This window comes from Felis catus, chromosome A3 (genome assembly GCF_018350175.1).
Source record: "Felis catus isolate Fca126 chromosome A3, F.catus_Fca126_mat1.0, whole genome shotgun sequence".
Classification (NCBI taxonomy): domain Eukaryota; kingdom Metazoa; phylum Chordata; class Mammalia; order Carnivora; family Felidae; genus Felis; species Felis catus.
This window is the reverse complement of record NC_058370.1, coordinates 128,465,291-128,480,779: the sequence shown is the minus strand read 5'-3', so window position 1 is coordinate 128,480,779 and position 15,489 is coordinate 128,465,291. Positions and strand designations below refer to the sequence as shown.

At 50.6% G+C, this 15,489-nt stretch overlaps 1 long non-coding RNA gene across 1 annotated transcript; it reads left to right on the top strand.

Annotated features, from left to right (window-relative positions):
- The first annotated feature begins 643 nt into the window (after positions 1-643).
- Positions 644-9,659, top strand: LOC109498633. Its single transcript, XR_006594958.1, has 5 exons — positions 644-1,271; positions 1,893-2,017; positions 5,707-5,912; positions 6,544-6,652; positions 9,399-9,659. It is a non-coding gene; the product is annotated as an uncharacterized LOC109498633 (long non-coding RNA).
- Positions 9,660-15,489: the final 5,830 nt, after the last annotated feature.

Genomic DNA, 15,489 nt, shown 5'->3' with positions numbered 1-15,489 from the left:
CGGGTAGAAAGTGTCATTGCCATTTTGAAGACGAGCAAGCCAGGGCTCAGAGCGGCGGAACCTCTCGGCCAAGATCAATGAGCAAGCCGGTGGCGCAGGCTCCTCAACCTGGGGCAGGCACTCTCGAAACTCTTGCTGACTCCCCTGCCCTCCAGTCTCCCTCCCAGCCTGGACGAAGGCACAAGGCACGGGCGGACCTGCTTAAAGATCTTAGCCTCCCTCTCCTCCTCCAAGGCCAACCCCTTGTGATCCTGGTTCCTTTTGCTTCAGGTGCTTACCTTCTTCTTGAGGAAGGAGAAGTCTGCCTTCCAAAACACCCGGGGTGGGGGGAGGGGGGGGCTCTGCTAAAGCCCTAGGGCAGAATAAACATTTTCCCTCTCACTCCTCCCCACTCTGGAACCTCCACCCTTGCTCAGCTCTGCTGGGGGTGGGGGGTGGGGGTGGGACACTGTAACTCAGGGAGGGAAGACAGGAGACCCTTTAGCACAACAGCTCCCTGGGATGTTGCTAAGAGATGGCTCATCTCAACAGGAGCAAAACAAGTGCTTGAAGGTACTTCACCTTGAGGCCTGACAGAGAAGGACTGGTTCCCTCATCTTGCCACCCGGCCACGTGGAGGACCCCACGCCCTCAGGGGAAAGCCGTGGGGCCCAGGGAGAGTCTGGCCAGAAGCCTGAGGGCAAAGAAGAGGGTCTAGGGAGGAGGGACAGAAGGTTTAAGAGGCAGGATCTCTTTGGGGAGGGACAGACGCGGGCAGGTGGAGACCGGGGACGGTCTGGGTCAGGCGAGGAGCGACAGAGTTGTTGCAGGGGTGTGGTCAGCGTGTGCATCCGGGACCTCTGCCCCTCCGGCCCCCACCGCCCTCGGCCTGAAAGGCAAGGTGCTCGAAGCAGGCCCTGGCAAAACAGCCTTGACTGTTGGCAGGAAGGGCTTTCTAAAACAGCTTCCATGGCAACCGAAGAGACCTGAGAGAGAGAGTCCAAGGGCTCCTGGTTGCTTAGCAAACGCCGGCCTCTCCGGAAGTGGCGGCCGTCCCTCTGAACGCGCCTGGAGAGCGGGGGGGGGGGGGCAGTTTGGGAGAGCTTTGCAAGGTCCTCTTGGGTTTGGTAAGCCTGAGGTCAGGGCAGAGGCGAAGGCTCTAGGCCCGCAGCCCGCCTCCCTTCTCTTTCCACAACCTGGCCCTGTCTTGCGTGGGAGGGGATCTCGTGGAACATTCCAGTTGGCCGGTCCAAGCGGTGCCCACCCCGACCCCGGACACCCTGGGACTAGAAGTGAGCACCCCGGTGGCCCAGTCAGCCCTTAGGGGAACGGGGTCTGGAAGCAGGCTTGGGGCAGTGTGGACGCCAGGACGTTTCAGGTCTTGGTACTGGAAGCACAGTCTGAGGCATAGATCTAGAATCTTCTTGGCTCCAGAAAATTCCATGCTCAGTGGGAAGGGCCGCCTGGTGGTGGTGGGGGGGGGGGGGGACGGTTGTCTAGAGCCTGGGCCCAGGGCACTGACCTGCTCCTCCGGGTCTAAGGGCGGCACTGTTTGTGGGCTGGGTCCCACATGGTCGTTGAGCAGGAGCATCAGCTGATGCTTGGCATCTGGGAGCCTCCCTTTTATGCCACTGTAGGCGAGCAGGCCTTCTAGAAGTGGACAGCTCCAGTGTGGTGGCCTTCAGGGTGGGAGCCTTAAAGGGTCCAGGTGATGGCCAGCCAAGTAGTCTGCTGGAGATGACAGCCATGGCCAGCATCCCCCTCCCCCCTTCTCATTCTGCAGAGAGTGGCCCTCGTTCCAAATGTGCCATTTCCCCCGTGGGTGACCTTGGGCGGGCATGAAGCTTCTCCCGGCCTCAGTTTTCTAAATCGCCTAAGCCTGGCTTCCCTGTGCCTTTATTCTCCTCATCTAGCACAACCTCTTTAACTTCCACGCCAGAGAGGCTGCAGGGGTGCAGAGAGAAGCTGGACAGACAGACTGTTTCATTCATTAGCTTGCGCTCCAGCCCACTGGCCCTTGACACTGGCCTCCTTTGAGGTAGGAACCATGGCTGACTCACCTCTGGATCGTCAGTATGGGGCACAGGGTCAGCTCAGTGAGTTTTTGTGGAGTGAGAGTGTGCGGGAGGAGAGCCCTCGTTGGAGGCTGGTGCAGACCTTTGGTCTCTAGATCCAAGCCAGTGGCTGGGATGGAGCCGGAGCTGTGGGAGGGGGCAGTGGCGGCACAAAGGTTGGAAAGCCGAGCACTTAGGGGCGCCTGGGTGGCTCAGTCAGTTAAGCCTCTGACTCTTGCTTTTGGCTCCAGTCATGATCTCATGGTTTGTGAGTTCGAGCCCTGCATCCGGCTCTGAGATGACAGTGCGGAGCCTGCTTGGGATTCTCTCTCCCTCCCTCTTTCTTTGCCCCTCCCCTGCTCATGCTCCCGGTCTCTCAAAATCAAATAAACTTAAAAAAAAAAAAAAAAAAAAAAGGAAAGCTGAGCACTTAGCAGCATTGATCCTTTGGTCTAGGCGAGCGGGAGTAAGTACCTGCAAGATTCCTCTACTTTTCCATTCACCAAAGGAATCTCTGTGGTTTGTAGAATGCCGGCCCTGAAAACAACAGCTACAAGCTGGCCTTCTTGCTCAGGCCGCTGGGGGGCTGGACCAGCATCGCTCCCTCTGACCCACGTGGATGGTTTTCGGCAGCACCCAGGCCCTGGGCCACCTTGCAGCACCAGGCGGGCTGGGCTGATGGCGTTTCTCAGGCAAGGCATTCATGCAAACCACTGGGAGTGCTCTGAAAAGGTGGCTTCCAGGATACTTAGTCTGTGCCTATGAAGGTAGGCTTCCACGTGGGATGGAGAGGAGGAAAAGCCCACAGATGACCTGGTGAGAGCCTGAGTGATGGGGTCAGCCAGAAAGGCTGGGTTCAAAGGCTGGCTCCGCTATGGGTCAGTCTCCTCACATGTAAAATAGGAATCTTCCTCCCGACTCGGGGCGGTGGGGGGGGTGGGGTTATCGTGAGGATTAGACAATATAACCCAGGGTCGAGCCTTTGGCAAAGAGCCTGGTCGCTGTCATACTCAGCTTCATGGAGGTCAGCAAGTTATCCAAAGTCATCCTATGTATGGGAGCCACATCCCCACGTGTGTTCACACAGGTGAAGAGGGCCCTAGGCTGATGGAGTGCATTGCAGAAGACAGGAACAGCCAAGTGGCTTGATTTTAGCAGGTGGCCCTCTGTCCTCCACAACTTTGCATCCTCGAGCCTAGAGTTCATGGACCCGGGGCCCTTCTACTCCCGGACCCTCATTTCATCTTCACGCCTGGCTTTGAGGCCATTGAGCCGCCCACCCTCCAGCCCTTGGTAACCCAGGCTACACCGCTGGGAGCTGGGGCTCTTCTCGTGCAACAGGGCCCACATCACTCACATTGTTTAGTCTTCAGTTAGAACGGGACTTCTGACTTCCTGATGTCCTGCCCATCCATCAGGTCAGGTTCACTGTGGACGGGGTGCTGTGCTTGGCACCAGGGTAGATAAAATGAAATAACGGAAAAAGTCCCCCAAGAACTCGGAGGAGAAGCCAGCCTGTGGTACTGGGGCCTGAAGGGGTAAGTCACTGGCCCCAGCTCACAAAGGTAGAATTTAAACCCACACTGATTTGGTCCCTGGTGGAGTGCTCTTAAAAACCTGTCACCTACTGGGGCACCTGGGTGGCTCAGTCAATTAAGCATGCCACTTTGGCTCAGGTCACAATCTCACAGTTCATGGGTTTGAGCCCCGCGTCGGGCTCTGGGCTGACAGCTCAGAGCCTGGAACCTACTTCAAAAAAAAAAATTTTTTTTTCTTTTAATTTTTATCTATTTTTAAGAGAGAGAGAGACAGAGAGACAGAACACGAGTGGGAGAGGAGCAGAGACAGAGGGAGACACAGAATCTGAAGCAGGCTCCAGATTCTGAGCTGTCAGCACAGAGCCTGATGCGGGGCTCGAACTCACGAACTGTGAGATCATGACCTGAGCCAAAGTTGGACGCTTAACTGACTGAGCCACCCAGGTGCCCCTGGAGCCTACTTCAGATTCTGTGTCTCCATCTCTGTCTCTGCCCCTCCCTGACTTGTGCTCTCTCTCTCTCTCTCTCTCTCTCTCATAAATAAATAAACATTAAAAAGAAAAAAAAGAAAAAGAACCTGTTCTCTACTAAAGGACTCAGGCTTTAATTATGGAAAGAATTTGTCCCTAACCCCAGCTCAGCTGATCTGGCGAAGGGGCCAGGTCTCCTTGGAGAGACAGCCTTGGGTTCTCGTGGGTCCGCTGGCCCCTAGGTGACTCACAGGCCGGCTGCATGGAGGGATCTCTCTGTTGCAGATCCCCACATTACTTTCGTTAGCTATAAAAAAAAAAAAGGCTGGGAGTGGATTTAGTGGTTGTGAAATTTAAAAAGGCAAGTGCAGTGCTGGGAGGTATTTCCTTAAGCACAAAGTAATGAAGTGGCCTGCATGCCCGCCCGCATGCTGCACATGGTTAGCATTAGTGGGGACTGCAAAGCCATTCCACAGCCCTGATGGGGGTGCGAGGGGCAGGGGGGGGGGTCCCTCTCCAGTGGAGAAGAGCCCCTCTCCTTTTTTTTAAGGTAAGTTTTTTTTAAAGAGGGGTTTTAGGTTCACAGCAATATTGAGAGGTAGGTACAGAGATTGCCCCCATATCCCCTGCCCCCCACACAGGCAAAGCCTCCCTTATTATTGCCCCAACTGATGAACCTCCACTCACACATCAGCTTCATCCAAAGCCCATTTTAGTTTGCACTAGGGTTGCGTCTCAGTGCGTGCATTGTGCGGGGTTGGACAAATATATACTGACATGTATCATCATTCCAGCATCACTCAGAGTAGCTTCGCTGTCTAAGAATCCTCTGCTCGGCCCCCATCAAAACCTGGCAGGCCCTGATCTTTTCACTTGTCTATCATTTGGCTTTTTCTGGAATGTCATAGAGTTGGAAATCACATAGGACACAGCCTTTACGGATTGGCTTCTGTCACTTAGTGATATGCATTTACGTTTCCTCCCCGTCTTTCCATGGCTTGATCACTTTTCTTTTTAGCGCAGTAATATTACATTGTCTGAACGGACCACACTTCATTTATCAACTCGCCTACTGCGTGACCTCTTGGTTGCATCCACGTTTTGGCAAATTTGGGGCAAGTTTTGCATCTCTCCCTATTATCAACATCCCCCACCCAAGTGGGCGTTTGTTACAACTGATGGACCTACGTTGGCATATCATGATCATCCTAAGTTTCAGCTCCTAAAAACATCCCTCTGAAGGTTTTTGTATGGACCTAAGTTTGCAGCTCCTTTGGGTAAGTACCAAGGAGCATGACTGTTGGGTCATATGGTGATATTACATCTAGTTTCGTAAGAAACAGTCTGTTTTCCATGCATCATACTGCGTTCCCACCAGCAACGAATGTGAGTTCCTGCTGCTCCCCAACACTCCCAGCAGTTGGTGTCATTGGGGTCTGGATTTTGGCCAATTCTAACTCCCCTTCAGAAGGGAAACGCTAGCAGAGGCAGGAGAAAGCCTCTCATGCAGGGAGCCTTTAGGGGATTTGATGGCACAAGATAGAGTCTCTTCTTGAAGTCGATCACCCCTGTACTCATTCTCCCAATAATTTGTTTATGGTTTCAAGCATTGGCAAATCAGTATGTTTACTCTTCATCAATTTCTTACATATTTACTCACTACAGGGCAAGGACGCTTCAATGAATAAAACACCATTGTGTGGAGGAACTCACACACTTGTAATGGAGACAGATACCCAAACAGAAAACTGCAGTTCACCAAGATGGTTGAAATCTGTAAGGATACACAAAATGCAGTGGGGCCCAGCAGAAGACCCAGAAGAAAAGAAGATCATGGTAGGCTTCAAGGAGGAGATGACCTTGAGGAATGGGTAAGCCCAGATGCAAGACTGGACCTGGGAGGAACAAATTGCTTGGGTTGGGGTGGGGGGAGTTTAAGATAAAGGAGAAAAGGGAGAGGGGTGAGTAGGAAGCCCCTGACCCATAGGAAAGCCAAAGTTAAAAACTTTTATAAGGCTAAGTACTGAATCATAGACACCCAAGAGTGCCACGTTCAGGGGTTTGTATTTTGCCTTGTAGGAAACAGGAACCATTGGAAAACTTTCGCTTTTACTCTTTCCGGGCCAAAGACGAGAGCCTGTGCTGACCATTTCAATGGGCTTTGGCTGCTGTTGCCAGCTGCCTCTTGCATGAAAAAATCTCCCCAGGTCTAATAAGACTGTGGATTCTGAGGGTCCTTTACCAAGACCTGGGCACCTTCTTGAGGCGGACTGTGGTTCCCAGACCCTCACTTGAATTCTCCAGCACCTTAGATTGCCATTCCCAAGCTGCTCCAAACCTTTAGGACTCCGTCTGGGAACTGGCCCCCGGGCTCAGGGGCCCTTCCCCAGAGGGGTTTTGATGGAAACATCTGCTCAGGCCAGAGAGGAGGACCTCTTGTTGCCACGTGTCATCCTTCTGTCTTTGTTTCTCTTTAAAACTGTAATTATTGTTGTTTCTTAGGGAAGACACAATGGCCCATGGAGCTGTGGAATTCTTTGGCATGACTGAGTCATTAGGGCCGGGTCCTGATGCCTCCGTGTCCCAGGAGGCCCTGGCATGCTGGTTACAGGTGATGACAGTCATGGGCCAGATCTCCCAACCTCCGGACCTAGAGGAGCATGTGTGTGTGTGTGTGTATGTGATGGGTGGAGAGGGCAGGGTGTGGGGAGGACTGGTGTGTGTATGTGTGTGCGTGATATCTTTCTGGGCCTTTGTTATTGGAGAGATGGGCCCATATTTGGCTTTCTCTTTGGTTGCCATATGTTCCTGGGATCCTCCTCAGATCAAGGCCAATCAAGTTCAAGGCCTGGGGAGGGTGTGGAAAGAATCCATTCCTTCCCTTGTTGGCTAGCCCGCTGGGCCAGAGTTGCCTTGACCATTAGCTACTAGAAGTGCAGTGCCCAGGGCCTATTAGCTTTTTCAGGGCCTACAGAAAGGTTTGAGGCCTGGAAAACTTATTTGCTCCAAAATATGTAAGCAGCCAAATTGAATGTAGTAAGTGTTTAATTGGAAGTCTATAAAACATACAGTCAGCTGCAATTCAACTCGTTTAGAATTACACACTTAATTTGGTAAGCCTGATTGCAGTAACGTCTCTCTCCTCACCCCCCAAATTCATATGTTGAAATCCTAACCCCCAAGGTGATGATATTAAGAGGTGGGGCCTTTGTGAGGTAATGAGGTCATGAGGGCGGAGCCTTCTGAAAATTAACAAAAGGAAATTGTGTTTAAAATGGAGTCAGAAGGCCAGAAGGGGGAGCACTTGCACCCTACCACTCGTGGCCAATTGCACACCCAGCTGGAAGACAGGCACCCTGCAAGTTGTTGCTACTTTAGCTGCTACTTTACCATCCCAGTAGGACGAAGAGAGGTTTCCTCTTCCCCTAGCAACAGCCCGGCCAATGAGAGATAGTCAGAACTCTGCCAATGAGAAGCCAGTTTGCTTGGAACTCCCAGTTTACTCCAATAGAATTTTTGTTTTCAGCAGCCCTCCCAACCCCCTCTTAGGGCAGTAAAGTGCGGTCTCCTCTTTTGTTCTCCTGACTTGCCTATGATTTTGGGGTAGTTTGCACATCCTGGACTGTGATTCTCTGCTATTCCCAAATAAGCCCATTGTTACTGGTTAAATAACTGCTAGTTTTATCTGTGAAGTTAACACCCTCACGAATGGGCTTAGTTCCCTTATTAAAGAGGTTCCCTCGCTCCTTCTATCTACATCTCTGAAGAGGGCTTTCGCCAGAACCCAGCCATGCTGGTCTCCTGGCCTTGGATTTCCAGCCTCCAGAACGATGATAAATTAATTTTTGTTGTTTGTAAGCCCCCTAGTCTGTGGTATTATTCTGTTATAGCAGCCCCAATGCTCCAAGAGGCTGATTATCTATAGATGTTTCTTTATTGTGAATTAAGTCAAGCAGTTTCTTTTGAAAGGGGGGGGGGGGTTCCAAAGGTCAGACTATCCAGGTGGATGAATGCTTAAAATAAGTGTCCAGAGCAAAGAATGGGAGAAGCAGGGACAGCTCTGGGCAGGACCCAGGCGTTGCCATATTGGCTTTCCCCTCACTGCTTAGGATGTCAGTAGGCTTTGCTACTTTCCTCACCGTTCTTGCTATTAACATGATTGTACAGATTTTAACTTATTTCCAAATATTCACCACCATTGCTGCTGTGACCGTAATACCACTACACTGTAGCCACCCTCATGGTTCCACCCCTGCCTCAATTACTTTCACCCCTGTAACTGCAACTTGTAGAATTACTACCCAGTGGCCACCATCACTTACGTTACTTCCACCTTCACCAGTACCATTGCTGTGACTAACACTGTTATTACCCTTAATTCTATTAGTTGCTCACATTTAAATAACACTCCTTGGTTTACAGAACCTGTCATACCAATGAACTCATTTGACCCTGCTCACAACCTGGAAAAGCATCAGGTTATGGGCTGATGTGGGTCATCTTGTCCAATGCCATTTAAGACCTGGGGCCTCCCAGAGAGCTGTCAAAAGAAGGCTGTTCAGAATGGTGTTAAGGTTGGGCCACGTGTCACTGGCCGGAACCCAGTCACGTTTCCGACCCTAACTGTGGGGGATGTTGGAAATCTAGAGGTACACTTGGCTTTTTGTCGAGTACCAAACATCTCTGCCGTGATCAGACATTAGTGGAGTACAGAGTTCTAGAAAGGCCAGGGGCCCTGGTGCCTTCCACAATGTGGGGCCGATGGAAGAGCACTCAAGGAAAGGCAAACCATAGACTGTTGGGTGAACTTCTGGCTATGACTTGGCCTCAGTTGTATTCTCTGTGTTTCTGTGTCTCCTGGTTCATATAGCAAAACACTCAGCCATGTGTTAGGGTCCCTGTTTTAGGCACAGAAAACTGCTCAGGAAGTGGAAGTGATTGCCTAATGTCCGTAGTGAGTGACTTCTAGAATCAACACCAGAGTCCAGGTGACCTCTCTCCTAAGCGAGGTCTTAGAGCAGTAGCTGTGGCCCATCAGTCTCCCCTGTACAGAACCCCAACTTGTTCAGATATTAGAGGCCATGTACAGAAGGGGAAGTGAGGTCCTTCCACAGCCCCTAGAAAGAGAAGTATGAGTAATCTAAGAACCAACAGTGCTAATTCCATTTCCTTGACCAATAATTTTTTTTTTTAAATTAAGGGATGGCCATATGATGTAATTCCAGCCAATAAGAACTCTGCTAGGGGCATTCTGGAAAGGTTTCTTCACTCTAAAAAGGGAGCACAAGAAAAGGATGTGCTTCCTTCTGGTCTTCTGATGTTGTTATATGATACTGTGATGTTTGGATCTTCTGCAGCCATGTTGTAACCATGAGGAGACAAGCCTGAGAATAAACCTCTATCTGTGACGATGGCAGGAGAGAAAGATAGAAGCAATCTGGATCTGCAGTGATGTCATTAAACTGCTGAATTAACCAGCCTTGGGACTGCCCTCCCTCTGGACTACTGATTATGTGACATACATATTAGTTTAACGTTTTCTTTATTTTTGTACTTTTTTTTTTTGAGCCACCTTTAGTTGAATCTTTTCCTTGCAGCTGACAGCAATAAAAATCATTCAGTGACAAATATTCCATTTATTCTGAGTCTTTGCACATGTTATTCCCATTGACAGAAATGAGAATATTTTCGTATCCATCTGGTGAATTCTTACTTGTCCCTGAAAATCAACTTGGATGTCATTTCCTGTAGGAACTTCCCTGAATTTTACTACCCAAAGACTTTATCATTCCTTGTTTCTCTGTGCACCATTCCTAGTCCACACGTTTTTATTGTACTGAATATTGTATTTACAACACTCCATATTGTAATGTCTGTGTCACCCTTCCTTGAGGGCAGATGTCGGGTCTTATTTTCTGTGTTTCTCCAGCTCTTAGGACAGAACTTGGCACACGATAAACCTCACTAAATAAGTATTCAATTGAATTGAGTCAGTGGCACAGTGCATGAGAAGTTCAATGAACTATAAAGCAAGAAACAACACGAGATAGTATTAAGTTGATAAATGAAGTCACTAAAGTGTTAATTGCTTCTTAATGACCTTCATTCAATGAAACAGATTCTTATTTAGCTATTGATGTAGCTATCTGTGTAGCCAATGGAAAACAGATGTTTTCTGACAGTCTTCCTCTATCCCCTTCCAAAAAAAAGTCTAAGGCCAAGATCATCGTCCAGCCTCCACACTGCCTGGTTATCCTTCTTCTCCTGGAAAGGCAGCGGGGTGTACTTGAAAGAGGACTCTACGAACATTTCCAAGAACACCTGCGTGTAAGCCCAGATCTACACTTGTTATGCATGACCCTGAGCAAGTCATATCATTCACTGGACTTTGAATCATCTGTAAATGGGGATTGTTAATTCTGCCCCAACTACCTACCAATACTTCTTTGAGACTCCCAGGAGGCCAATCCCACACAAGCCTCTTTGTCCACTGTCAGCTGCTATGTGTCCTTTGCAGGAAGGTTGCTGGCATCCGTCGCCCAGGCTGCTGGCAGTCCTGTGAGTTCTTGTATTAAGCATGTCTTTTTATTCTGACGCTCTGACATCTAGGGCCTTGCTGGCCGTGGAAGGACTGCCCTTCTGAGGGTCCCAGTTCCTAGAGATAGTAAATGACTCCCTGAGTGCGCCTTTCATACGTCAACCAGCCAATCCAAAGCCTTTATCAGGCTTTCACGCTCCCAGGCCACTAGCTACCTGCCTTAATCACCCCAGGGCCAGGTAGCAGATAACCAGGGGCAGCCCCTGTGCCCCAGAGCCCACTGGAACGATCTAACCTAGCCAAGTCCAAGCCGATTTACCCTGCCTCTCCCATTCCTTCCCATGATAAAGTCTCTGGCCCACATTTCCCCCCTCTCTCCATCTGTCTCCTAACTGACCCCGGTGCTTCTCGTGTGGCTCTGTGTGGTATGGAGGGGCCGGGCCCCTCCTCTTAGGAGCCATGGGTAACAAGCTGTCACTTCAGGGGCCTCACCATCCGTGATTCATGATAAAACTCGTGTTTAAGAACAGCCCCATCAAGCAGGAAGCTGGGTGATGGGCGTGGGAGCAGGTGAGAGGGGGTCACTCTCTTCTTTCTCCTGGAATTCGATCACTGAGCCTTCTCTGTGACAATATTGAAGATAACCCTCAGCGGGGACACGCACATTCTTCCGGCTGCTGCAGCAGCCCAGCCCAGGTGAGCGGCAAAGACTGGAGTGGCCGCGTCCCTTGCTTCCAGGGCCTCATAGACCATTTAAAACGCTTGGAACATCGAGAAGGAAGGGTGTGCTGGTTGTGACTTTGATCCTTCTGAATGGGTGATCCCCATCCCCAGATGTGCTATGGAGGGCTGATTAGAATCCCCTCAACATTTGACCGGGGGTCTTGGGAGTGAGGAAAGTGGGCACTGGAATTTCTAACCCTGGTCTTCATACTCGGAGCCCAAGGCTGTGCTCTGGATCCTTAGGCCTTCCTGGGAGGCAAGCATGTAAAGCTCTCGGGAAGGAGAGGGCGTGAGACTCCTGCTGCAGCCCCGGTAGAAGGCCAACAGCAACTGCTCCCCCAAACAGATAGGAGGGCTGTCTGTGCTGGGGTAGCTGCAGGGTATTCCTGGACCTGAGCCCTGGGAACCTCAATCCTGGGGGGCGCCCTATGGCCCAATGCCTGGCTGGCGGGCGTGGAGGCCTGGTTGGTTTCCCTAGGGTGGCTGGGAAAGGGGGGTGGGGTGGGATTTGGTCTTGCAGTTTAAGAAAGTTTTTTTTAATGTTTATTTTTGAGAGAGAGAGAGAGAGAGAGAGAGAGAGAGAGAGCATGAGCACGAGCGGGGGAGGGGCAGAGAGAGGGAGACCCAGAATCCGAAGCAGGCTCCGGGCTCTGAGCTGTCAGCACAGAGCCCGACGTGGGGCCCGAACCCACAAGCCGCGAGATCATGACCTGAGCTGAAGTCGGACGCTTAACCGACTGGGCCACCCAGGCGCCCCTGGTCTTGCAGTTTGAACCCTGTCCTGACCATGGGCACGGCCTTCTGGTGCCTGGAAGCTGAGGTGGAGCTGGTTTGGGAAGAGCTTAAGCATGAGGTTTCTAAACAAAGGGCTCAGGCGGATTCACCTTCTCCTAGACCTTTGTTGTAGAGTAAATACCAAGCCAAACGGTGATTTGGAACAGTGGCTCAGGAACTGAGCTCATCTGGGCCCCAGGAGTCCTAGGGCAGAGTGAGAGGCCTCTGGTGCCTCTTGAAGTGGCTTATCCTGGCTCCCCAAGGGGGTCTCTCCAGATGCCAGCCTGGGGGTGCTGTTTGAATGCTGCCTGGAGCACTCTGGCCACTTCCCTTACCCCCAAGGATGGCTGATGTCCTCCTGGAGTCTGTGTGAGGTACCAGTGCCAGACTCGGTCCCGGGGCCAAAGCGCATCCTTGGAGGGGAATAAACACATTCTAATCAAAACAAAACACTTCCAAATGGGAGTTTCCTGTTGGAATTTCCTGGCAGCTCCCAAGGCAGTCGTGATTGTGGAAACACTCACTGATTTCTTTCTTCTCAAGGGGTGTGGAGGGCATATGACAATGATAGTCTTAGCTTCCCTTTTCTGGACAGGGACAACTGTGGTTATCAGAGGAGGCAGCCTGAAATCCGATGGTCAGATGCTATCACGGTAACCCAGCAGAACTGCTGCTCCTGGAAACTAAGGACTGCCTCCTCACTTGTCTGGACGGATGGCCTGCCTTTACCTCCTCTAGAAATTAGAAACACTTAGAATAGCCTGTAAGCAGAAATCTGAGCATCTTAAATGCCGCCTACCTCATCACATGCCACTGGTGACCAAGCCTTCTGCATCTACCAGCTGAAACCCTTCCATGTGTCTCTGTCACCTTCCAGTTGCAGCCCGATGTCCTTGGTTCAGCAAGCAGGGCCCTCCGGGATCCAGCCCCCCACCGCCCTGTGCATCTCAGCTCCTGCTTCCACATCCGTGCCTCGTGCCTCGAGCTCACCAGCGTGCTTTGTGCCGTGGTGTCTCCCTGCAATGGCTTTTTCCTATGTCTACTTACTGAATTCATTTCCTAGGGCCACCGAAATATAACTCCACAAACTGGAGAGTGTAAACGGAGATGTATTATCTCACAATTCTGGATGCTTCAAGTCTAAGGTCTGGGTGTTAGCATGCTCCCTCCGGAGGCATTAGGGAGGATCTGTTCCCGGCCTCTCTCCCACCTGGCTTGCTGACAACCTTTGGTGCCCCTGGGAGCACCATCCATGTGCCGTCACGCTCATGTGGTGTGCTTCCTGTGTGTCTGTATCCAAATTTACTCTCTTTATAAGGACACTCATCATTATTGGATTAGGGCTCACCTTAATGACCTCATTTTAACGTGAATCCCTCTATAAAGACACGAGCTCCAAATAAGGTCACATTCAGGGGGACTGGGGCTAAAACTTAACATAGGAATGGGGGGAGGGCACAATTTAACCCCTAACGCTTTCCTTTTTAAGACTTTTCTTCTTTCATCTCCTTTCTTGCCCTCTGTGCGCCCACTGGAAGAATTGGCCACCTCCTCCTTTGTGCCTCACTGGATCCTGTACAAAAGACCATCAGAGAACCTAGAACCTGGCTTTGGGGTTCTGTGCATGCTTCTCTTACTACACTGTGAGTTCCTTAAAAACAGGCAGAGTGCTGTATGCTGTGTATCCACGGGGCCTAGAATAATGCCAAGTGCACAATAGGTGTTCAGTGTTCACTGGCTAGATGGGTGATGGAAAGGGTATAGTTCTTAGTGAAGATGTGAGTTGGTTCACACTCTCCCACCTGAATTCCCTGCAGGACGCTCCCTCCAATTTCTTTCTGCTGATGCTGCCTGCCTCCCTCTGTCAACCATTCCCACGTCTGACCGAGTAATCTTTATAAAACAGAAAACGGATCAGGTTATTCCCCAGTGTCAATGGCTTGTCATCCTTACCGACTCAATCAATACTTCTTACATTGTAACTATTTGTTAGCAAAATTATTGAATAGATTATGATGCATCTGTTTAATGAAATCTTATGCAGTCATTCAATGTGCAAAGAGACAATCATCAGCAGAGAAAAAGCTTGGGCTGTTTTCAAAATAGTGAACAATCGGCCAGACAGGATAGAGCCCAAACAACTTCCAGCAATAAGTGACCAGTGTGATAATCAACTCTCACTGTTCCTCTGGTGTGATGGGGAGAGAGGGATACAAAATGGAGTATACAGTGTGTGGTGGGGAGAACTTCGCAGTGGCCCAGTGACCTTCGTCCTGGGATTACGTTATGTTATGTGGCAAAAGGGAGGTTACTCAGGCGGGCCTAATCTAATCACAAGAGCCTGGAAAGCCAAGAGCTTTCTCTGGCTAGTAGTGGAAGGAGAAGTCAGAGACTGGAAACATGGGAAGAATTTGACATGCCCTTGTGCTTGAAGATGGAGAGGACTTCGGGCAAGACCTGGAGAGAAGCCTCTACATGCTGGGAGAGGCCCCTTGTAACAGCCAGAGGGAAACAGGGACCTCGGTCCTGCCATTTCCAGACACCGCAGTCAGCCAAAACACCTGAGTGAACCTGAGAGGACAGTCTCTGAGTTTGTGGGAAATTGTTACGCAGCAACAGAAACCAGTACAAAGTGGGATAATCACTTAAAAAAAGGAATCTGAAAACTGGGAGAAAACCTGCCAGCACGTTAAGGGCGGTTGACTTTGGCCACTGTTTTCCTGTTTATCCATTCTTTACAGCAGTTCCCAAGTGCTTTATGATGTCCGTGCTCCGCTTCCACGACGAGCAAGCACATTTGTCTCAGCTTCCTTCTTCTTACTAAGATCTGGGCTTGTCAAGGACAGAGGCTGATGATGTTTGAGTATTACTCAACAGATATCTGAGTAACCAAATTCATCTCTCCAACCCAAAATGGGTTTGCATTTTCAGACATGACCTTTCATCCCAACAGCACCTCTAGAAGTTCAGCAGTAGTAGGCCCAGTTTACAGGGTTGGAAGTGAAGATCCCACGTCATTGAGTGACATGAGCTGAGACCCCATGCCTGGCACACAAGGAATCCCTATTTGAGCCTAGGGTTGTTTGTAGATCAGAGGGGCCAACACATAATACTCTTTACCTCGTGGTCTGCTTAACAGTGTTTGCTGATGGGGGCTCTGTGTCCCGCCTAGAGACAGGAGCTGGAGAGTAGAAGACCAGTCCTTGTTCTTGGGGGCTCCTAGCCTGGTGCAGACCCACAAATCTAGCTCCATTCCCCAGCCCCCTTCGCTGCCTTTGCTCCCAAGGTCCATCCACACGCACGGGGAAACAGTTCACCCCTGGTGATCCCTGCCCAGGGCCTGGGAAGCCATGACCTCCAGAGGCTTGAGTTTCCTGGTATCTTCACAATGTGGAGTGGCCAGTTGTGTAAGC